Source organism: Hyla sarda, chromosome 1 (genome assembly GCF_029499605.1).
Source record: "Hyla sarda isolate aHylSar1 chromosome 1, aHylSar1.hap1, whole genome shotgun sequence".
In the NCBI taxonomy this organism is placed as follows: Eukaryota; Metazoa; Chordata; class Amphibia; order Anura; family Hylidae; genus Hyla; species Hyla sarda.
This window is the reverse complement of record NC_079189.1, coordinates 109,396,749-109,421,638: the sequence shown is the minus strand read 5'-3', so window position 1 is coordinate 109,421,638 and position 24,890 is coordinate 109,396,749. Positions and strand designations below refer to the sequence as shown.

Below are 24,890 nucleotides of genomic sequence, written 5' to 3'. Positions count from 1 at the left end.
CTATCCTTTGGATAGGGGATAAGATGTCTAGGGGCGGTGTCCTCCTTTAAGTTTATGCCCATCTGACTATTCCCTGAATTGTCAGACAAACTATAAATATCTGGGGAACTGGAGGGCAGATCAAGAAACTGTAAAAAGGTAAGTGATCCGGGCAGCCTAAGGTACTTAATAATAGAAACATCTTATTTTTGTTGGGTGGGCTACAGGTCTTCTTGAAATAAGAGTCAAAAAAACATGTAAGCCCACATTTATCATTGTCTTTAGACTGTTTTTTGTGTCTAAAAAAGGGTCAAAAAAGGAGCAAGCAGGGTTTTTTACGCCTTTTTTTGCCCCTTTTTGTTTACACATTTCTGCTGATTTTGAGTTGCAATCCCCTGATTTTGGCAATACACATGATATGGAAGGGTTTTATCAACTGCGCCTTTTTGTGAAAAGGAGCAAAAAAGGCACAAACCCACTGAAAAGTCACTAAAACTACACCAGCCCAGACTTAGCTTAGCTTTTTGGTGTATGTGAAGAGAGAAATTTCAGAAAATGTGACCTGCACAAAATTTATCAAATGCTCTGTGAACATTTAATAAATTTGGTGCTCCTACACATTACCCGCACACAAAAAAAGGTTGTAGAAAAATGCTTCACTTACACCTACAATGATACGCCCCCTCCCGGGCGTCTGCGCATGTGCGACGGCCATATTTGTGTAGTTGTTTACAGTTTGACCTCTAGTATTTGAGGTCGGCCATTTTACCGAGGCCATCCCCGTTATTTCTGGGCTGACGGCGTTCTTGTGGGCAGCAGGGGCTAATGGCGGCGGAGTGTAACTAAAGGTAAACCATCTATACCAATTAGTATGCCGCTACATGATTGGTCCACCGCAGTATAAGTTTCACCTCACCCTGATGACCCACCACTCCTGGACAAAGCCCCGCTGGGCGAAACGCGTCGGAGGTTTGGTGGGTTACCGGGGAGTGTGTGTGTGGGGGGGGGGGGACTGTTGCACTTTGCTTTTCACCGTGCGGATGTCTTTTTGTATGAAATAGTCGGCACTGTTCTCCGGCTTCCTCTGCATTTTAACCACCTGGTGTGTCTATTATGCTTATACTTGTACTGGTTTTCTGCTTTGCTATCGTCAAGATTTCTATGACAGCTTGATGCAGCTTTTCTTACTTATGACATATGCTTATGGATGTAAAAATCTTTTACTACAATCTTAGACTATCAATTTACTTTCTCCTTTTGTCCTCCCTACCTCCCTGGTTCCCACCACCATTTTTTGTCCATGTCTCATTGCAGATTTAAATGTTGTTTAATTTATAAACTAATAAAGTATGATATTTATTTTACATAGTCCGTTTGGTGGTTTTTCCCTATATTGCTTCTAATGATAAATGTGAGCCGTAATATATATCATCTTAATTATAGTTACAACTCATACAACTAATTTTAAAGGATTATCTAGCACAAAATGAGTCCTCAAGTGGTTTTAAGGTGTTTCAGTTAAGGCCCTGTCCAAATTTTCTATTAGGGCATAGAGCAGAGACCTACAAAAAGCACTACAAAAAGTGTCTTTAACTACTCAAGACATGGCATCACGTATTGAATGGTTTGCACTAAAAAAAAAGTTATGGCTTCCCCCGATAATATAGACCCACTGAAAGGCTCTGAACCACAATTTTGAAAGAGGTAAATGCTGAAGCAAAAATATGCTATTCAAGGAACTTGAAGCACTTTAAATATTTCACCCAACTCCTCATAATGTTAGATTTTGTCATATTATGAAAATTCCCTGGTGCTACTAGATAAAATTGCAGACATATGGAGAATGGAAAATATGTTCGCTATGGTGGAGAACAGACTGGATGCTTTCCGGACATTGTGGCGCCAGTGGGATGAATATGTGGAATCCCTGAGAGTGGTCAGAGGCGGTGGACGGACCTCGAGGAGCTGGAGCCAAGCAGATACTTCATCTTTATTCTCTTTATCTCCCCTACTTACTTGTCTCTTTCTCTATATAACCTCTCCCCATTTTCTACCTCTTACAAGCCTTCTACCTCCTACTTTTTAATGTACATTATTTTATATCTTCTTCATTGTATGTTACTTGGATTACTGACCATAAGCTGAGGTGTAATAGATCCGGAATTCTAGAGATATTACTAGTACCCACTAATACCACTTCTCTTGTCATAAAATCCTAGCTTCATTATTTGGCAAATAACAGCTTTTATTCATGCTTAATGTCCTTGAAAAAGTGGGGCCTTCCCCCGATACTCACGGAGCCAACCTGGAAAAAATCTGGACTTTCCAACATCTTGACAGCCGGATCTATGCAGATTACCATATTGCAGCCTGGTCTTGTTAATATGTAATGACCTTTGTTTTTTATTCTATGTACTTATATTTTCTTTACTGTCAAATATTTGTTTTAACGAAAAATTATTTAATAAAAAAACAGTTGAACAAAACAAAAAACAAAGGAGAGCTTCTATAAGGTAGTATGAGTCTTCCATTTGCATTCTGCTTTGAATATCTTTACCAAATCCACAATGTGTTTTAGACAATAAGTAAGTCCATTTTATTGTCCTATAATAATGTCTCCAAAGCCTAGTTAGGTTATCCCTATTATAGTAGCTTTCCAATTGTTGAGTTACCAAATATAGTATACTACTTAGGGTGATTGTACATAGACAAAAGAGAGATCTGAAAACACGAATATGTCAGATTACATGTTACATGGGTAACAAGCTCATGTATGCTGCTTTGAAGTACATATCACTAGACAGATGCAGAATCTGCAAGGACAAAATGTGCCGTACCACCTGAGCCAACAAGCAGAGCAGGACGTGGTCTATTGGTTGTGTAATCTGAACTTAAATGTCAGTAGAGCTATAAAGCAACTGGTTTATCTTCTGGGTGACATCTCACAGTTCTTTGTGTCCTGCTCTAATTTTGCACAAGTCAATTACAATAGGTTTTATCTTAGATCGATATATAGTGGCACAATTTAGCTCTTAGCCTTTACCATTCCTAATTATGACTGCTGTATGTAATTCATCCATTCCCCTGCCGCAGGCCTGCTGAATTATCTGTGCTATTCTTCTGTTATTCCTTATCAGTCTATTTTCCACATTTGCTGAAAAGGCCATCGGAATAAAAAGCATTGACATCAGTCAATTTGCAAACAGTGTTTCAGAGTCAATGGACAAAGCATAAAGAGTGACCGTGGTACACGCATTATTCCTTATGAGCGGAAATATTTTCAAGACTGTGAGATGAAATTGTCTTTGATGATACAATGAATTACTTTTCAGTGAATTTGTGCCAGAACATTTATTTGTACAGTACGCACATGCTTTTTGTAACATTCTTATTCTTATTCAAATGAATAACTGCATTTTGTTATTTTCTGCATATTAAACAGGAAAGTTAAAAAAGACCTATTGACAGCTTATAATTTGCTATAAAGTAAAGCCCCCCTGCTACCAGTGAAGCTTCATTTGCTATAAGTGAAGCTTCATTTGCTATAAGTGAAACTCCACCTGCTATAAGTAAAGCTCCACCTGCTATAAGTGAAGCTCCATCTGCTATAAGTGAAGCTCCATCTGCTATAAGTAATGCTCCACCTGCTTTAGGTGAAGCTCCACCTGCTATAAGTGAAGCTCCACCTGCTATAAGTAAAGCTCCACCTGCTTTAGGTGAAGCTCCACCTGCTATAAGTAAAGCTACACCTGCTATAAGTAAAGCTCCACCTGCTTTAGGTAAAGCCCCACCTGCTTCAGATGAAGCTCCACCTGCTATAAGTGAAGCTCCACTTGCTATAAGTTAAGATCCACTTGCTAAGAACAGGGGTTCTATCTCAGCAGATGTTTGGCTGAGTAGGCTGTCACTCCCACATGTCTCCAAGGGTGGGGGCCGCATTGCTCCAGGGATGGGGGAGTAGCTGGGTCCCATTGTGGAGATCCCCAACAGTCGCCCCTCTGCTATCAAACACTTATACCCTATCCCGTGGATAGAGGATAAGTGTAATTTCTTGGAAAACCCATTTCATTGGCTGCAATGCACAACACATTAAATAGTCATTGTCATTTCAACGAACTCCAGTACAAACAAATATATGAAAATTTGTAATATAACTTATCAGATAAAATGCATCTTCTGGGTACAAACTACAGAATTTCCAAGCGAAATTCCTCCCAGAAATTTCAGTCCAGCAGAGTCATATTGCTTTCAATGGGATTCCGCTGCATAGTGCATGTTACAGATTTTCAGCGGTGGAGCTTTCCTCGGAAATACGTCCGCCAAAAGAATGAACTTGGTAATTCTTCCAGCAGAACATGTCCAGAATACATTGCTGTTGATTTGCCACTGGCCGCATGATATCTTCAATAACTAAAAAACTGTATGAAAGAAGAATACGGAGCACTCACCAGGTCTTTCTTGCTTCAACTTTTTTATTGTTCAAATGAACGTGCAGGGTAAATCAGGCAGGGGAGTAGGTGGATAAGACGTGGGGGGTACAGAGCTGGCGACGGACTGTTGCGCGCCGAAGCGCTTCGTCAGGCCAGGTATAATGACGTGCAGGAAAAGTTGTGTTTTTAACATGCAAGGGTAACTATTGATACATAGGTGAACACAAAGACATATTGATTCATTCACAAAGGAAACATGACATCATTGTTAAAAACAACCTCGTCCAGTGAATCGATAAAGTGGTCACTGGTGAATATTTACAACAATGACCCTCATCCCTGTCATTGAAGCCGAGCGGGACCGTGGCATTTGTACGGATGATCCATCTGACTTCATTTCTTAATAAATGCTGATGTTTATTTAAACCCTGCTCTGGAGTCTCGATCATCTCTATAGCTTCAAACTAGAAAGCATTAGGATTGCTATTGTGGACACTTTGCATATGGAAGATGAATCGAGAAGCGCCTATGCCTGTTCTAAGGCTGCTTTCACACTATAAAATTCATCCATTTTAAAGATCCATTTGATGTTCCGTTATGAAAACCCTGAAAATCGTCCGTTAAGCGGCCGTTACAAAATCCCATTATAGTCTATGGGATATTTACATTATCCATTTTAATCTGTTATAGCCTGTTATTAATAACGGACGTTATTTTGTGACGGAAGATAGTAACGGGAGAAATAGTGCATGCACTATTTCCTCCGTTCATTCTCCCACCACAAAATAACATCCATTATTAATAACGGGCTATAGCAGGTTAAAACGGATAATGTAAAAATCCCTGCAAGAATCTGTCTTCAAGCTCAGAAGCCTGTTTGGCAAAGATGTCATGACTGTTATTTATTCTTTTAAAGTGGATAAGTTGGCTTAGTGGAATAGAGTTCTTCGTGTGGGTGGGATGGGACGTGGTATAATGTAGTTTAGAGTTCCTGGATGTGGGCTTACTATATCCTGATGTAACAATAGAGTTATTGATGATATCAATCCTCACATCCAGGAACTCCAAGGAATCATTACCAAAAACTGAAGTGAATGTCATGTTCATAGTATTTATGTAATTCAGGTACTTGACAAAACCTGTAAATTCCTCCTCTGTCCCATCCAACACCACGAAGATATCGTCAACAAAGCGTAAAATTTTTTTTATGTGGTGAACATATGGATTTAATGATGTAAATACGTCATTCCGTTCAAAAAGTGGCAATTTCTTTTAGCAAAAGCGCACAAGATGGGCATGCCCATTGCCATGCCTAGGCACTGCTTAAACTATTTGTACTGGAAACAGTTGTTAGCAAGGATGAAGGACACGGATTCAGCTATAAATTGGATTAATTCAGGGGATTTATTGGAGCTCTCCAGGAACTCACGGACAGCCTGTACACCCGCATCCTGAGGGATGCGGGTGTACAAGCTCTCTACGTGGCACAATACCCCTTTAAAATGTAACTTTTATTTAGACAATAAAATACGACCAAATGGGACCATTAATCTTGTCTGTATGGTGCATATCAGGGCATATAGGTAATAGATACAAGATATATCACTGAAACAAGTCAAGATGTACCAAATCAATATGTGAATCCTATATTGAATGATACGTAGTATTCCTATGACCTGCGTAAGAGTACCATAATATATAAATGTCATGTATAGTTATATATACAGCAAAGATATATATGGTTGAAAAATCACTAACAGTTTTCCGCCAACGATAGCAGGACAGACTGGTCCACTTAGGAAGATTGAAGGGTGTATTCTGTTGGAATGGTGGTATAAAGATATAAACCACATAGCAATTACTATCCCTAGGATACAATCCTACAATTGCCCTACCTGACAGTGGAGGATGAGCCCCCACTTCAACCGTTGACTGTCCGCTATATGGCCCTAAGTAACCCTATACAATGATAGGATCCCTAATGATGATGCATCACCACTTACAGACTAAAGATAAAATACAGTGCAATAATGTGCTCAAAATAATATAGATAATAACAGACTAAAGATAAAATACAGTGCAATAATGTGCTCAAAATAATATAGATAATAACAAAAGGTAAAACCTAGACTTCCTCTACGCGTTTCCCCCCATGTTAGATGTTATTGGGGTTCTTCAGGAGGGAGTGAAATAGATATAAAATTATACACTATGAGAGAACATGATAGAAAAACTAATGTAACAAAATCTCTCCATAGTTGAGGTGCACATTGATGCCGTGCGTCCCTTGTGTGACAAGATTAATGGTCTCATTTGGTCGTATTTTATTGTCTAAATAAAAGTTACATTCTAAAGGGGTATTGTGCCACATATATAGTTACACGATAAGTTTCCTTACCCTCAATTATAATTTATTTTGGTTAGTACAAGCTCTCTACGTCTATAGAGGCTAGCTTGTAGCCCTCCTGCCACTCAAATTCGTCTAAAGATGAGATAAGATCTCCTGTGTCACGGACATAAGAAGGGATGAGGGGTAACAATGGTGAAACCAGCAAATCCACATAACTGGAAAGGAACTCAGTTGGGGAACCTATCCCCGCCACGATGGGGCAGCCAGGTTGAGGGCTGACTGATTTATGAATTTTAGGCAATATGTACCACCTAGGTTTTGAAGAACATTCAGGTAACAACCTTTCTGCATGTCTTTTGTTATTCTGGTTACTGTGGAAACACCCTGTTCTCTGGATGGTCAGCTGACCTCATTGGTTTTTCACCTGCTTAGCTCCCTATTTAAACCCTCAGTATTCATCCATGCTTTGCCTGCGAAAGAGCTCCTACTCCTAGCTAGCATTTGTACTGTATTTTGTATTTGTGGCATATTTGACCCATTGGCTCCGCTTTCTGGCTCTTCTCCTGTTTCTGCAATTTGGCTTATCTGTTATCTCTTGGTACTGACTCGGCTTGAGGACTGTGACATATTGTGTATGTATGTTTAGTTATTATTTCTGTTAGTGTGTTTGATTCCATACAGTGTCCCGACCTCCATCTGTATTGTAAGTTTATTTTGTTGACGTTTTACTCCCTGCACTTATTCAGGCAGGGACTGTCACCGTGGTTGTGGACCCGTCGCCTAGGGCAGGTACGCAAGTAGGCAGGGCAAGTGGGAGTAGGTGAGTTCAGGGCTTCACTCTTCCCTGCCCATACATGACAAAAAAAATCTGTGTATTTATGTAACAATGTTCTAAAGCCATCCATAATTTTCCTTGTGGGATCCTGTTTTAATTTGTACACGTACACAATAATGTTCCCCAACTGGTTTTGTGCCTCATTTTTATAATCTACCTTGATACTATTGAACCCCCCTTATCAGCTTTAGGCACTACAATATTATCTCTCTCTCTCTCTCTCTCTCTCTCTCTCTCTCTCTCTCTCTCTCTCTCTCTCTCTCGGGAAGCCAATTCAGGGCTTCTTTCTCTTTAATTGAGACATTCCAATCTGGATTAGGGTGTACCTAGGTGGTACATATTGCCTAAAATTCATAAACCAGTCAGCCCTTCACCTGGCTCCCACATCTTGGCGGGGATAGATTCTCCAACTCCAATAGTTCCTTTCCAGTTATGTGGACTGGCTGGTTTCTTATGTCCGTGACACAGGAGATCTTATTTCATCTTTTGATGACTTTGAGTGGCAGGAGGGCTACAAGCTAGCCTCTATAGATGTAGAGAGCCTGTGCACCCGCATCCCTCAGGATGCAGGTGTACAGGCTGTCCGTGAGTCCCTGGAGAGCTCCAATAAATCCCCTGAATTAATTCAATTTATAGCTGAATCCGTGTCCTTCATCCTTGCTAACAATTGTTTCCAGTGCAATAACCAATGGTTTAAGCAACAAGCATGCCCATCTCATGCGGTTTTGCTACATTTTTCAGTAAATTTTTGAACAGAATTACGTATTAACATCATTAAATCCATATGTTCGCCACATAAAAATATTTTTGCGCTTTGTTGACGATATCTTTGTGGTGTTGGATGGGACTTTACAGGTTTTGTCAAGTACCTGAATTACATAAATACTATGAACATGACATTCACTTCAGTTTTTGGTAATGATTCCTTGGAGTTCCTGAATGTGAGGATTGATATCATCAATAATTTTATTATTACATCAGGATATAGGAAGCCCACATCCAGGAACTCTATACTACAATATGCCACGTCCCATCCCACCCACACGAAGAACTCTATTCCACTAAGCCAGCTTATCCACTTTAAAAGAATAAATAACAATCATGACATTTTTGCCAAACAGGCTTCTGAGCTTGAAGACAGACTCTGCAGAGGGGGTACCCACCTGAAGTTTTGAAGACAGCACGGGAAAAAGTTGATGACATTCAAAGGTCTAATTTACAAAAAAGAACAACAAAAAATCAAAATAGATTTACATTCACTTTTAAAAATACCCCAATAAATGGTTTAATTAAACATGCCATTCTTAACAATTGGTACATGCTTTAACTGGACACTGATTTAGAGAAAGCTATAGAACAAAATCTAATCATTGCATATAGAAATAACATTTTTATACAAGATTACATAAAAAAACAGAAAAGAAAAAAATCATCTAAAAAAAAACAGGCTTAGTGATGTCCATCAGGCAATTTTCCCTTGGTTCATGTAATTACTGTAAATACAACAATAAATGTAGTTTGCTAAATCTAGGCGGGTGCACCATTAATATCAAAACATTTTTACTTGCAGAACCCCTTTGTAATTTATTGTCTCTTATGCAACTGTGGTAACTATTATATAGGGAAGACAATTAGGCCTCTGTTCCATAGAATCAGAGAACACATACGATCTCTTAGAACAGGCATAGGCGCTTCTCGATTTATCTCCCATTTGCATTGGTAGGTATGGCCTGGCACCCTATATGATTTATCCTACTATCAATGTCCAGGTTTTGCTTTATTGCCTTGTCTCTGGTGTTATATGCATGTATATTATGTACTGTTACTTGGCATTTCATTTCATTGTAGCGTTTTACGCTCACCACCAATGGGTATAGCCTACATATCTACTCTCTGCATGTGCTCTGGTGCCTTTGTACTTTTGTATGTTTTTAACCATTTGAATTCAATTAATCAAGATATATTTGTGTTTTGGTATCTTGTGTTTGGTGCACTATTTTTATATTTTGATGTAGCATCTTTTATGTGCACCTTTACCTATGTTGTTGTAGGGTTTTGTCTAATATCGGTGGTGAGTACACCATTAATATCAAATTTTTTTTAACTTGTAGAACCACTTTTGTAATTTATTGTCTCATATGCAACTGTGGTAACTATGATATAGGGAAGAAGATTAGGCCCCTGTTCCATAGAATCAGAGAACACATACGATCTCTTAGAATAGGCATAGGCGCGTCTCGATTCATCTCCCATATGAAAAGTGTCCACAATAGCAATCCCAATGCTTTCAAGTTTGCAGCTATAGAGAGGATCGAGACTCCAGAGCAGGGTTTAAATAAACATCAGCATTAATTAAGAAATCAAGCCAGATGGATCATCCGTACAAATGCCACGGCCCGCTTAGCCTCCATGACAGGAATGAGTTAGGGGCATTGTTGTAAATATTCACCAGTGACCACTTTATCGATTCACTGGACGAGGCTGTTTTTAACAATGATGTCATGTTTCCTTTGTGAATGAATCAATATGTATTTGTGTTCACCTATGTATCCATAGTTACCCTTGCATGTTAAAAACACACCTTTTCCTGCTCGTCATCATACCTGACCTGACGAAGCGCTTCGGCGCGCAACGGTCCATTGCCAGCTCTGTACCCCTGCGTCTTATCCACCTACTCCCCTGCCTGATTTACCCTGCACGTTCATTTGAACAATAAAGAAGTTGAAGCCTGAAAGACCTGGTGAGTGCTCCGTATTCTTTTTTCATACATTTATGAACTGGGACTATATCTGTTTTTCCACATGCTGGCACCAGACAGGCTGAACTTCAGATCTAGGGGCCATGTTCTGCTCTATTGCCAGTCTTCACACCTGCAGCTTACCATATACTTGGTGGTGCCGAGTATACTTCTATTTAGATTTGCACTCTAAAAAACTGTACAATCTGTTTTGAGGCAGATCCCCTCACTACATTCGGTAAATTCCTCACTAAATTTGGCTAAAATCAGGTTACAGCTGCCCACACAAGTCTTTGGAGAGGGGAAGGGGAATTGTGGGAGTAGCTGGAGAGAAACAGAGGCAGACAGAGACACAGTGACTGCACGAACTTGTAATGGGTATTACAGTCATGGCCGTAAATGTTAGCACCCCTGAAATTTTTCAAGAAAATGAAGTATTTCTCACAGAAAAGGATTACAGTAACACATATTTAGCCGTACACATTTTTATTCCCTTTGTGTGTATTAGAACTAAACCAAAAAAGGGAGGAAAAAAAGCAAATTGAACATAATGTCACACCAAACTCCAAAAATGATCTGGACAAAATTATGGGCACCCTTTCAAAATTGTGGAAAAATAAGATTGTTTCAAGAATGTGATGCTCCTTTAAACTCACCTGGGGCAAGTATCAGGTGTGGGCAATATAAAAATTACACCTGAAAAAGGAGAGAAGTTCACTTAGTCTTTGCATTGTGTGTACCACACTAAGCATGGATAACAGAAAGAGGAAAAGAACTATCTGAGGACTTGAGAACCAAAATTGTGGAAACATATCAACAATCTCAAGGTTACAAGACCATCTCCAGAGATCTAGATTTGCCTTTGTCCACAGTGCGCAACATTATCAAGAAGTTTGCAACCCATGGCACTGTAGCTAATTTCCCTGGGCGTGGACAGAAGAGAAAAATTTATGAAAGGTGTTAACACAGGATTGTCCGGATGGAGGATAAGCAGCCCCAAACAAGTTCCAAAGATAGTCCACGCTGACACTGATGCTCCCTGAACCTGCAGGACAGCTTGAATATCTGTCAACAATTAAAGAGGTACTCCGGTGGAAACCTTTTTATTATTTTTTTAAATCAACTGGTGCCAGTAAGTTAAACAGATTTATAAATTACTTCTATTAAAAATTATTAATCCTTCCAGTACTTATTAGCTGCTCAATACTACAGAGGAAATTCTTTTTTTTTCAGAACACAGTGCTCTCTGCTGACATCACGAGCACAGTGCTCTCTGCTGACATTTCTGTCCATTTTAAGAACTGTCCAGAGTAGGAGAAAATCCCTATAGAATACATATGCTGCTCTGGACAGTTCCTAAAATGGACAGAGATGTCAGCAGAGAGCACTGTGTACCAAAAAGAAAATTATTTCCTCTGTAGTATTCAGCAGCTAATAAGTACTGGAAGGATTAAGATTTTTAAATAGTACACTGGGAGCCCTACAGCTATTGTCTTAGACACCTTACTGCACCCTGTGAGCTGGGTTTGAATGTATCACCATATTGTTGATTGTTGCCCCATTATTAATATTAACTTTTGTTAAAAAAAATAAAAAAATTCTGTGATGTTATATATAAGGAAAAAGATTTAAATGGAAGTAATTTACAAATCTGTTTAACTTTCTGGCACCAGTTGATTTAAAAAAAAAAAAGTTTTCCACCGGAGTACCCCTTTAAATGAAATGAAAGTCTATGGCAGGAGACCAGGAGGACCCCACTGCTGACACAGAGACATAAAAAAGCAAGACTACATTTTGCCAAAATGAACTTGAGTAAGCAAAAAATCCTTCTGGGAAAACATCTTGTGGACAGATGAGACCAAGATAGAGTTTTTGGGTAAAGCACATTATTCTACTGTTTACCGAAAACAGAATGAGGCCTACAAAGAAAAGAACACAGTACCTACAGTGAAATATGGTGGAGGTTCAATGATGTTTTGGGGTTGTTTTGCTGCCTCTGGCACTGGGTGCCTTGAATGTGTACAAGACATCATGAAATCTGAGGATTACCAACGGATTTCGCACTGTACAGCCCAGTGTCAGAAAGCTGGGTTTGCGTCCGAGATCTTGGGTCTTCCAGCAGGACAATGACCCCAAACATACGTCAAAAAGCACCCAGAAATGGATGGCAACAAAGCACTGGAGAGTTCTGAAGTGGCAGCAATGAGTCCAGATCTAAATCCCATTGAACACCTGTGGAGAGATCTTAAAATTGCTGTTGGGAAAAGGCGCCCTTCCAATAAGAGAGACCTGGAGCAGTTTGCAAAGGAAGAGTGGTCCAACATTCTGGCTGAGAGGTTTAACCCCTTAATGACCAAGCCCATTTTCACCTCAAGGACCAGGCCAATTTTATTTTTGCGTTTTTGTTTTTTCCTCCTCGCCTTCTAAAATCCATAACTCCTTTATATTTTCATGTACTGACACTGTTTTTTGCGTGGCCAATTGTACTTTGTAATTAAACCTCTCATTTTACCATAAAATGTACGGCGAACCCAAAAAAAAAAATTTTTAGGGAGGAAATGTAAATGAAAACCAAAATTTTGCACATTTTGGAGGGTTTTGTTTTCACACTGTACACTTTACGGTAAAAATGACATGTGTTCTTTATTCTGTGGCTCAATACAATTAAAATGATACCCATGGCTAGATACTTTTATATTTTTGTACCGCTTAAAAAAAATCTAAAACTTTTTGTACAAAATCAGTAAAATCGAAAATCGCCCTATTTCGACCACCTATAACTTTTTCATTTTTCCGTAAATAGGGCGCTATGAGGGCTCATTTTTTGCGCCATCATCTGTACTTTTTTAGATACCACATTTGCATATATAAAACTTTTAGATAATTTTTTATTAATCTTTTTTAATAAAATGTGACAAAAAAGCAGCATTTTACGTTTACGCCATTCATCGTACGGGATCATTAACATTATATTTTGATAGTTCGGACATTTACGAACGCGGCGATACCAAATATGTTTATTTAAAAAAAATATTACGCTTTTTGGGGGTAAAATGGGAAAAATTGACAATTTTCCTTTTTATTGGGGGAGGGGATTTTTTCCTTTTTTTTTCCTTTTTATTTTTACATTTTCCAACTTTTTTTTTTACACTTTTTATATCCCCATAGGGGACTATCTATAGCAATCGTTTGATTGCTAATACTGTGCAGTGCTATGCAGAGGACACAGCACTGCTCAGTATTATCGGTGATCTTCTGCTCTGGTCTGCTCGATCGCAGACCAGAGCAGAAGACCCCGGGAGACGGCCGGAGCTAGGTAAGAGGACCTCCGGCTGTCATGCTGGATGATCGGATCCCCGTGGCAATGCCGCGGGCGATCCGATCATCCAATCAAAGTGCCGCAATGCCGCAGATGCCATGATCTTGTATTGATCACAGCATTGGAGGGGTTAGCGGCGGACATCCACGCGATCGCGGATGTCGGCCATTACGGGCGGGTCCCCGGCTGCTGCTAGCAACCGGAACCTGCCGTGTATGACGCGAGCACCCTTCCGATGCTCGCGGTCATACACGGGACGTAAATGTACGTCCTGTTGTGGGAAGTCCCGCCAAAACAGGACGTACATTTACGTCAGTGGTCGTTAAGGGGTTAAGAAGCTTATTGATGGTTATAGGAAGCGATTGATTTCAGTTATTTTTCCCATAGGGTATGTTTTCCATAAGGGTGCCAATAATTTTGTCCAGCCCATTTGTGGAGTTTGATGTGACATTATGTCCAATTAGCTTTTTTCCCCTCCCCTTTTTGGTTTAGTTCCAATACAAACAAAGGGAATAAACATGTGTATAGCAAAACATGTGTTAGGCTGGGTACACAACACGATTTGTTAAATACGGCTCCCGTATACGGTTGGGAGGAGGGGGCGGGGCTTAATCGCGGCGCCTGCACTCAGCCGTATTCGGGAACCGTATTTAATGTATGTCTATGAGCCGACCGGAGTGAACCCCAGCCTCCGGTCGGCTTCGTTTTCGGCCCTATGCGGTTTCCCGACCGCAGGCAAAAACGTGGTTGTACACCATTGACCATGCAATTTAATTAATAATATATTTTTATAGATCGGACATTTCCGCACGCGGTGATACCACATATGTTTATTTTTATTTACACAGTTTTTTTTTATGGGAAAAGGGGGTGATTCAAACTTTTATTAGGGAAGGGGTTAAATGACCTTTGTTAACTTTTTTTTCACTTTTTTTTGTGCTATAGCTCCCATAGGGAGCTATAGCACTGCACACACTGATCTCTTATGCTGATCCCTGCAAAGCTATAGCTTTGCATGGATCAGCGAAATAGGGGCTCGATTGCTCAAGCCTGTAGCTCAGGCTCGGAGTAATCAAACCCAGATCGGACACAGTGGAGACAGGTAAGGGGACCTCTGCTCGCGTCCTAGCTGATCGGGACATCGCGATTTTATTGCGATGTCCCGATCAGCCTGACTGAGCTGCCAGGAAGTGTTTACTTTCACTTTCAGACGCGGCAGTCAACTTTAATCGTCGCATCTGAAGGGTTAATAGCACGCGGCACAACGATCAGTGCCGCGCGCTGTTAGCCCAGGGTTCCGGCTATGAATAGCAGCCGGGACCGACCCGGTGTGATGCGGGGTCACAATGTGACCCCGTTTTAAACACCGGGACTGGGCGTAGGGCGTACAGGTACCGCCCTACGTCCTTAAGAGGTTAAGTATTGCACAAAGCTGCTTCTGAGGGTGTATTCACATGCCAGAATTTCTGCACATCCGCACCATTCTGCTACCACATTAATTTGAATGATTTCTGGCTTGTGCAAATTTTGTGTAGAATTGGTGCTGAATCCGCATGCGGAAATTCAGAAGTGTGAATGGGAGTGCAGAATCCCAATCTATTGGGCTTTAATTTGAGGTGAAATCTGTATACGGAATCTGTGCCGCATTCCGCATGCGGAAATTTTGCCGTGTGAATAGACCATTAGAGAGTGCTATAAAGATACAGAAGAGCAGGATCTCTTGTTCTGTGTGTGTTTGTGTGTGTGTATACAGTGAATGGGAGACATCATAACAGCTAGTCTTTACCCACTATCACAGGGACAACTAAAAATTACCCGTAAAAGCTTTCAGAGCAGAAATCTCACATATTTGACAGCTTATCATAGTAACATAGTAACAAAGTTTGTGAAAGTGAAAAAAAGAGTCCATCGAGTTCAACATAAAACTCTACTGTGTTGATCCAGAGGAAGGCAACCCCCATATGAGGCTGATGTCAATTGCCCCATGACAGAAGAAATATTCCTTCCCAACCCCAAAATGGCAATCAGAATAAATCCCTGGATCAATTTTCTATCCCCATGAATCCAATATCCATAACCTCTAATGTTATTACTATTTTGGGGTTCTTTTATCCTGGAAAGCTATTTGAAATGACAGGTATGCTTTAACATCATGGACTGAAGTCCTTGTTTTGAACATTTATAAAGTCATAAATGGAAAAATTTGTAGTATAAACCACATGGTATTATGCCTTTTCGTGTAGTGCGCCTTCCTCAGATGCTTACATCTCATAGTGAAGCAAAAATCTGCCTTACATTACCTCACATTTTTTTACCTAGTGTTAGACATGTCTGGACAGAGATGCCAGATTAAACCTGCCACATATCTGGCAGCAGCAATGTGAAGCGGTATTAATGGCAGAAGATTACAGAGGTGTCCATATCATCAATTCAGATAGAAGAATAAGGCAATCATAAACCGGTTCCGTGGTTACCATGAAATGAACAAACAAAAGACAATAAGGGAGATTTATCAAAACTTGTCCAGAGGAAAAGTTGCTAAGTTGCCCATAGCAACCAATCAGATCGCTTCTTTCATTTTTCAGAGGTTTTTCAAAAATGAAAGAAGAGATCTGCTATGGGCAACTCAGCACCTTTTCTTCTGGACAGGTTTTGTAAATCTTCCCCTATGAATTTCAGTACCTGAAATTGTTTAACTTGCTGTTCTATTTTCCTATTCTTCTGGCTTAGATATAACAAGCATGTATGTTTGAGCTAGTGAAGATGATACAGCAACAACTTAGGGGCTGGCAAACTAAAATGGTCCATTTCAGGGAACTTTAAAGGAGTAGTCCAGTGGTGACCCAGTGGTGAACAACTTATCCCCTATCCTAAGGATAGGGGATAAGTTTGAGATCGCGGGGTTCGACCGCTGGGGCCCCCTGCCATCTCCTGTACGGAGCCCCGACAGCCCTCGGGAAGGGGGCGTGTCGACCTCCGCACGAAACGGTGGCCAACACGCCCCCTCAATACAACTCTATGGCAGAGCTGAAGCGCTGCCTTCGGCAATCTCCGGCTCTGCCATAGAGATGTATTGAGGATGCGTGTCGGCCGCCGCTTCGTGCGGAGGTCGACACCCGATATCTGGCCGGAGAGCCTGGCCCCCGTACAGAGAGATCGCAGGGGGCCCCAGCGGAGGACCCCCCTTAGGATAGGGGATACCTTTTTCACCACTGGACTACCCCTTTAAGATTACTGTAAATTTACTAGTCTTTGTTGAGTTCTGTCATTTTTCTCCCTTAAATTCAAACAATAAATTTTCAAAGGTGCTATTGAAGTGAAATTTTCACCAGATGTTGGTACCAACACATGAAGAAAGTCACAAAAAGTCAAGATAACAGCATCTATCAGTAGTTAAAAAACAATCCAGCCTCTTGTCAGTGCAATTCAAAAAGAAAAGAACTTCCTTTGTAGTATACAGCAGCTGATAAGTACTGGAAGGATTAAGATTTTTTTTTAATATAAGTCATTTAAAACTCTGTTTAACTTTCTGGCACCAGTTGATTTAAAAAATTTTTTTTCCACCGCAGTACCCCTTTAAGCTGAAAATATTTGGCAAAATCCTGGGTGTGCATGCAGGGCCACTAAACCCCATTTGCAGGAAGCCACAGGAGTGCAGTGCAGGAATCACAAAATGTTGCATAAACCAGAGGGTTTGTGCAAAATTTTCCACCTTTTGGCCGATCTGCACTAGATGTAGCCCCTAGTAGGTTCCTCCATAGTGTCTAGTGCAGGAGAATTAGTTTAGTTTGTGCACAGTTTATTCATTATTTCTTGCTGTGTGTATTTCACCATCACCTTAAGCCTGATATTACCTTTTCAGCCAGCTTCTTGTGGACACACCCAGTCACATCATTTGGCAGTCTTTTCATTCAAGCATTTCTACACACATTTTTTGTAGTTCATAGCACATGCACTTGGTAGATGATAAATATGAGCAAAGTCTTTCTGGCCAAAGTTCTGTCCTACGCGAATTACTCTTTAAAGGAATTAACTGGCTTAAATGTTTCTCATTGGCAGGCCTGCTCGCATAGAAATGGAGCTCCCATTATTCCCCTCTCCTGCATTCTTGCTTTGAAAGCCTACTCTCCCGCTCTATAGCTGATCACGTTACTGCTACCTTTCATTGCATTACAGTACCCACTCACTGTAGACCCATTGCTCTCCCCTTTCCCAAAATAGCTCAAAAGCATAGCCCTACTGGGAGTTGTAGCTGTGCAACATCTGGAGGGCTGCAGTTTGGACTGCTGACATAGCAGTTATGGTCACAACCTCTATGACACCATAAGTGAGGATGAAGTGTCAAACTTTCATCCAACTCTTCTAGGTGCTATATTTATTATACACAACCCATTAAGGCGAGCCTTCTTTTTTTTAGTCAGGCTAAACTTCTACTTGGTTTTTTGTCCTGCGTTTTTTGGTCTGAGAAACGACAGTGCAATTTCCTGCATCTGCCGTTTTTCTGGCATTGTTTCTGGCGTTTTCTCATGTGTGTGCATTTCTGGCCCCTTTGGCGTTTTTTTTTTTGGTACCCAAAATTTGTTGGGTACCAAAAAAAAAAGGATGCAGTAGTGATGGAAAAAAAAATTCTTTAACGAAATTTCAATTTTTTGCTAAAACATTTTTTTATTCATTTTTAATAAAGTGTGTGTGTTTAATAGACATAATAGACATATCGCCCCGGGTGTCACTCCTGACACCCAATGCGATCGTCCATAATATAGCAGAGATGTGGAGCGGCTCTATACAGTGCTCACATCTCTGCACTGTATTCTGGCCAGTGATGTGAATAGAAATTCACCTCACTCATTCATATTTTCCGCCCAGAGTGGGGATTGGCCAGATGGTTGCAGCCATCACAGCTCTCAGAGGGAAATATGAATGAACACACATATATATCTATACGCTGTATAGAGCCGCTCCACATCTCTGCAATTGAAAGGACGATCACAGCGAATGTCAGGAGTGACACCCGCTGTGACCTTTCCTTAACTGCAGGTACTACTACTCCCATCATGGAACAGTGTGTGTTCCATGCTGGGAGTAGTAGTACCACCTAAAAAATAAAGAATAAAAAGTGAAAAACACACACACTACATTTTTATCATTGTCCGCTACATTTTTAGTGCCCTGTCCACCCACATGAATTGATCCCTGTTTAAAAATTTATAAAAATGTTGTTATAAAAAAGATAAATTTCGTTAAATACAATTTTTTCCATCACTACTGTATCTTTTTTATTTGTTTATTTTTTAATGGTACCCTACGAAATTTTATTAAAAAGGTATATCCATCACTTTTTTGGATCGCTAAGGTCCAAAAGAGAATAAAAACCGCCTGAAAAAACACCAAAGTTAAAACCCACATGGTGTTTTTCTTGGCGCCACGATTTCAGGGAAAAAAACGCCCATGCGCCGAACAGCAGCATACACCGAGCGAGCAGGGAGGGGGATTATGAAGATGGAGGAGCCGGGCGGAGCGCCACCTGGCTAAGATATGTCACAGTGCCCGGAGCAAGGATCGTAGCTCCATCCATGCCCCAAGCAACTAATTTGCATATACAGAAAAAGAATTACGGCGGAACGGAGCAACGGATCAAGATGTGGTAAGTATCATTTTGATCAGCATCACCTGCACTTCAAGCCTGTATGAGCCGAACATCTTTCCCATAGAGCTATATGGAGGAGGCATGGCAGTCCCCGCTTCAGGCGGGGGTCGTGACGCGCCACTGTAAAGGAGTGCCGGGGCGCTAAACAGGAGCCCCAGCGCTCTGATCCCCAGCGATCTAAAACTTATCCCCTTTCCCGGCTGCTAACGATAGCAGGGACCCTGGGCTAATAGCGTGCGGCACCGATCGTTGCGCTGCGTGCTATTAACCCTTTGATCGCCGCGTTTATTTAAATTTTTAGACACGGCGATCAACTTTGATCGCCGCGTCTAAAAATTTAAGTAAACGCTTCCTGGCAGCTCAGTCGGGCTGATCAGCTAGGACGCGAGCGGAGGCCCCTCTACCTTGCTCTGTCGCGTCCGATCGGTGTTTGATTGCTCCAAGCCTGAGCTACAGGCTTGAGCAATTGAGTCCCTATCTCGCTGATCCATGCAAAGCTATGGCTTTGCAGGGATCGGGGTAAAAGATCAGTGTGTGCAGTGTAGGTCCCTATGGGAGCTATAGCACTGCAAAAAAATAAGTGGAAAAAAAAAGTTAATAAAGGTCATTTAACCCCTAAAAGTTTGAACCACCCCCCTTTTCCCATAAAAAAAAACATATGTTAATATATATTGTTAATTAAACCGCACTGTCAATGGCGTACGTGCAAAAAAATTCCAAATTTCAACATAACATATTTTTGTTCACTTTTTATATCATGAAAAAATGAATAAAAAGCGATCAAAAAGTCTGATCAATACAAATGCAGTAATACCGATAAAAACTTCAGAACACGGCGCAAAAAATGAGTCCTGATACCGGCCCATACACGGAAAAATAAAAAAGTTATAGGGGTTAGAAAATGAGAATTTTTTATGTATAAATTTTCCTGCATGTAGTTATGATTTTTTTCTGAAGTACGACAATATCCAACCTATATACGTAGGGTATCATTTTAACCGTATGGACCTACAGAATAAAGATAAGGTGTTATTTTTACCGAAGAATGCACTGTGTAGAAACGGAAGCCCCCAAAAGTTACAAAATGAAATTTTTTATTCAATTTTGTCACACAATGAATTTTTTTCCATTTTGCCCTGGATTTTTAGGTAAAATGACTAATGTCACTGCAAAGTAGAATTGGTGGCGCAAAAAATAAGCCATCATATGGAATTTTATGTGCAAAATTGAAAGCGTTATGATTTTTAGAAGGTGATGAGGAAAAAATAATAATGCAAAAACTGAAAAACCCTGTGTCCTTATGGGGCTAAAATCCATGCAAACATGAAACATTCATGTGTCCTTGAGCCATAATAATAATTTTTAAGACATTATACATATATTTAGAAACACACATAGAAAACAGAGTCCGGCACTCTGGGATCAGAGTATAGGAATGCTGCCGCAATGGTAATGATGATGACAACTGACCGGCTATCCACGGGTGCTTGAACTTGAACTGAAGAACATGTAACTACGGGCATAGAAGAAACAGACTGTACAGCACTCACCAGGAAATTTCGCCGGGATGGCACTTTCTTTATTACATGTAAGACGGGGTTACAGCAGCATGCTCGGAGGAAGAAGAACGCAAGCTCAGAGAGCTCGTGGGTAACCGGTTTCGCGGTTGTCCACTTGGTCACGCCCACTTCTTTTGAAGAGAAATGACCCGGCGCTGAAATATATGAACTCAGCGCCGGGACAGGGATCAGCTGATGAACGTGTTGTTGCCTACATATATTTAGTATCTAGAAGACGTGCCTTGTGTTTCTTCTAGCATATACACGGTGTTGGAGCCAATGCCATATCTTACTACACTTGAAGAAGAAATAGTAGTCCAGAGTAACACTTATAAAAGTGTGCTTGTCTTTAATGTGATCCGGAACACATAAAGGATAAGTGAACACCACAGACAGTAAATAACTACTGTACAAAGATCAAGTTCACAAAAAAAAAACATTACCAGATCTTCAATATTTGATCATTTGTTTTGAAACACAATGGCCTTTGGGAACTAGGTTCTTGTATTTCGATCCAATTACATATCCCAGCTCACTATATGTTGGTTTTATAATCCAACCACTAACTATTTTCACACCTGCTGATTTGAAATTATCTTTGCTTCAGCAACCAGGGAGAATACGCTTATTGAAACCACAATCCTGGAACAAGATTAAATTACTTTATACAATAGAAAAATAAGTAACTGGGTGGCTACACACTCAAAAGATAGTGGGGGAGATTTATCGAAACCTGTCCAGAGGAAAAGTTACCTAGTTGCCAATAGCAACCAATCAGATCGCTTCTTTCATTTATCAAAACCTGTCCAGAGGAAAAGTTGCCTAGTTGCCAATAGCAACCAATCAGATCGCTTCTTTAATTGTGCAGAGACCTTGTTAAAAATGAAAGAAGTGATCTGATTGGTTGCTATGGGCAACTGGGCAACTTTTCCTCTGGACAGGTTTTGATAAATCTCCTCCAGCTTGCCTAAGGGGCTGAGATGCACTTTACCTAAAGTTCCAACTGGATAAACAATCATAAAAAGGGGGTTTCAGACCTCAAGGTGTAAGCGAAAAGGTGCTAAATTAATAATAGAGATATCATATGAAATGATGATGAAATGTAGCTGGTTAATCTAAAAAATACTGGTTTATTGGTTCAAGATATTTTTTTTTTTATTTGTATGTAAAAGGATAGCAAAAATGGACTGGTGTCTGAGCAGGGCCCTTGCTGCAGATCCAGTTTGGTTATATATACAGTGGTCCCTCAACATACGATGGGAATCCGTTCCAAATGGACCATCGTTTGTTGAAACCATCGTATGTTGAGGGATCCGTTGGCTGTCTGGGCATGCTGGGAGTTGTAGTTTTGCACCATCTGGAGGTCTGCAGGTTGAAAACCACTGGTAGAGGAAGTTGTACTCACCTGTCCCCGCCGCTCCGGACCGTCACCGCTGCCCTGGATGTCTCCCTCCATCGCTGTTGCCGTGTCCCCGACGCTCTGGCAAGGCCTCTGCTTCCCCGGCATCTTCGCTCTCTGTCGCCGCCATCACGTCGTTACACACGCCGCTCCTATTGGATGACGGGACGGCGTGCGCAGCGAAGTGATGACAATGATGGAGAGCGCCGACGATGCAGAGGATCCCGAAGAGGACGCGCCGGAGCCCCGAGGACAGGTAAGTGACAGGTCAGTGGATCACATGGGGCACCGTAAACGGCTATCCGGCGGTGGCTGAAGCAGTCTGCGCTGCCGGATAGCCGTTTATGCGATGGCCCCGACATACAAAAGCATCGTATGTTGATGCTGCCTTCAACATGCGATGGCCTCTGAGAGGCCATCGTATGTTGAAATGATCGTATGTCGGGGCCATCGTAGGTCGGGGGGGTCACACTGTATATGATACAGATTTATGCAAATGAAATTACAGTATAAAAATACAGTATAAAATACAAAATATAACGGATAATAGCAATGTAGTGTAAGTTAGGGTAAAATGATAGTATGCCCCTTTGCTGTATTGTTTAATAGTGCCTTGAAGTGGTAAATCGCATTGGAGTCGGTGGCGCAACAATACACGTGATCGGCTATGGTTGTCACCAATAGCAGCAGTCTAGAAATGTTGTCTGCCCCGGAGGTTCCGGGATTAGCAGATATAGATATGCATCAAGTTCAATTCAAAGGATGTTTCAAAAAGAGTAAGTACCTTATACGTGAATGGGTGATTTCACAGGTTGGCGCGGGCTGCTCCTGGCCTCTTGGTAAATGTTACCTGTGGTTTCCAATGAAACAGCTCGCAGTAGTGAGGATGGCATTGTAAGCGGGGTGTCTGCTTGTCCTGTGAGAAGAAGCTGGCAGGCTCCGCTGCGGGGTAGGGCGGCTCTGTGTCCGGCTTGTTGGCAGTGTCCAGGCAGTGGGATTAAGGCAATGCAGACTTCTGTAACCGGCGTCCTCGTGCGGCAGTTGGAAGTTTCAGGCGCATGCACACACCTTGCGGTGGTCTCCTATTGCGGAGACTGCAGCGCTTGAGAGGTAATAGCATATACAAGGCAAACTGTATATCAAGTTGTGGCAGCAGAAGTATGGCAGTACTGGGCAAATGATAGCCAGACGTGTTTCGGGGAAGTACCCCTTTTTCAATGGTTTGATGACATCCTCACTACTGCAAGCTGTTTCATTGGAAATCACAGGTATCATTAGCCCAGAGGCCGGGAGCAGCCCGCGCCAACCTGTGAAATCATCCATTCACGCATAAGGTTCTTACTCTGTTTGAAACATCCTTTGAATTGAACTTTATGCACATCTATATCTGCTAAACCTGGAGCCTCCGGGGCAGACAACATTTCTAGACTGCTGCTATTGGTGACAACCATAGCCGATCACGTGTATTGTTGCTCCACCGACTCCAATGCGATTAACCACTTCAAGGCACTATTGAACAATACAACAAAGGGGCATACTATTATTTTACCCTAACTTAGAATACATTGCTATTATCGTTTATATGTTATATTTTATACTGTAATTTTTATACTGTAATTTTATTTAAATAAATCTGTGTGTATATATATATATATATATATATATATATATATATATATATATATATAACCAAACTGGATGTGCAGCAAGGGCTCAGAAACCAGTCCATTTTTGCTAACCTTTTAAATACAAATTTATTTTAAATATATCTTGAACCAATAAACCAGTATTTTTTTGATTAACCAGCTACATTTTATCATTTCATATGATATCTCTATAATTAATTTAGTACCTTTCTGCTTACACCTTGAGGTCTGAAACCCCTTTTTTAGGATACTTTATACAATAGTTAACAAAATCAGTGGTGTAGCTATAGAGGTCACAGGGGTCGCAATCGCGACCGGGCACCATTGCCTGGGGGGGCCCTGCCACTACACTATGCTACATGCTGGAGCAACAGGCCGGGACCTCGGACACAGCCCGAGGGCCCAAGCCCGCAGCTGCCAGCACTATTTTAAAATTACCTGCAAACGGCGCGGGCTCTTTAAAAATAATTTCTGGGTCGGATGGACAGACCCAGGGGCTCATGGGAGTAGATGCGCACTGCGTAGGTAAGCACGTCTGCTCCCAGCCTCTGACCCCGCGTTGCAGTGGGAGTGACACGAACAGCAGCCTTCCCCGCATCCTCACACCGCAGCACCGCCTATCTCCAGGAAGGTAAGGTGACCAAGGATCAGGTGCTGGGGGTGGTGTAATATTAATGAGCAGGAGAACGAGGATGGGGTTTGGGATGGGTAATTGCAATAATGATGAGGAGGGGGTGCAATGATGAGGAGACTAAGGATGGGGTGTGGGGGTGGGGAATGCAATGATGATGATGAGGAGGGCATGCTGGGGGGTGCAATGATGAGGAGACTGAGGATGGGGTGTGTGGGGGGGATGCAATGATGATGAGGAGGAGGAGGAGGGGATGCTGGGGGGGTGCAATGATGAGGAGACTGAGGAGGGGGTGTGGGGGGGGGATGCAATGATGATGAGGAGGAGGAGAAGAGGGGGGTGCTGAGAGGGGGGGTGC

At 41.4% G+C, this 24,890-nt stretch overlaps 1 protein-coding gene across 5 annotated transcripts in view; it reads right to left on the bottom strand.

Annotated features, from left to right (window-relative positions):
* The window catches only part of ACSL1 (acyl-CoA synthetase long chain family member 1), a 130,927-nt gene extending 107,622 nt beyond the window's left edge, over positions 1–23,305 (bottom strand). For 2 of the 5 annotated variants that reach the window (XM_056560056.1, XM_056560061.1), the window contains exon 1: positions 23,040–23,305. The gene's annotated coding sequence lies outside the window, so the exon portion shown is untranslated. Of the gene's footprint in view, positions 1–6,167; positions 6,228–8,757; positions 8,806–23,039 lie in introns of all 5 variants that reach the window. The other 3 variants (XM_056560065.1, XM_056560068.1, XM_056560078.1) reach the window with 3 other exon arrangements.
* Between the last annotated feature and the right edge of the window lie 1,585 nt (positions 23,306–24,890).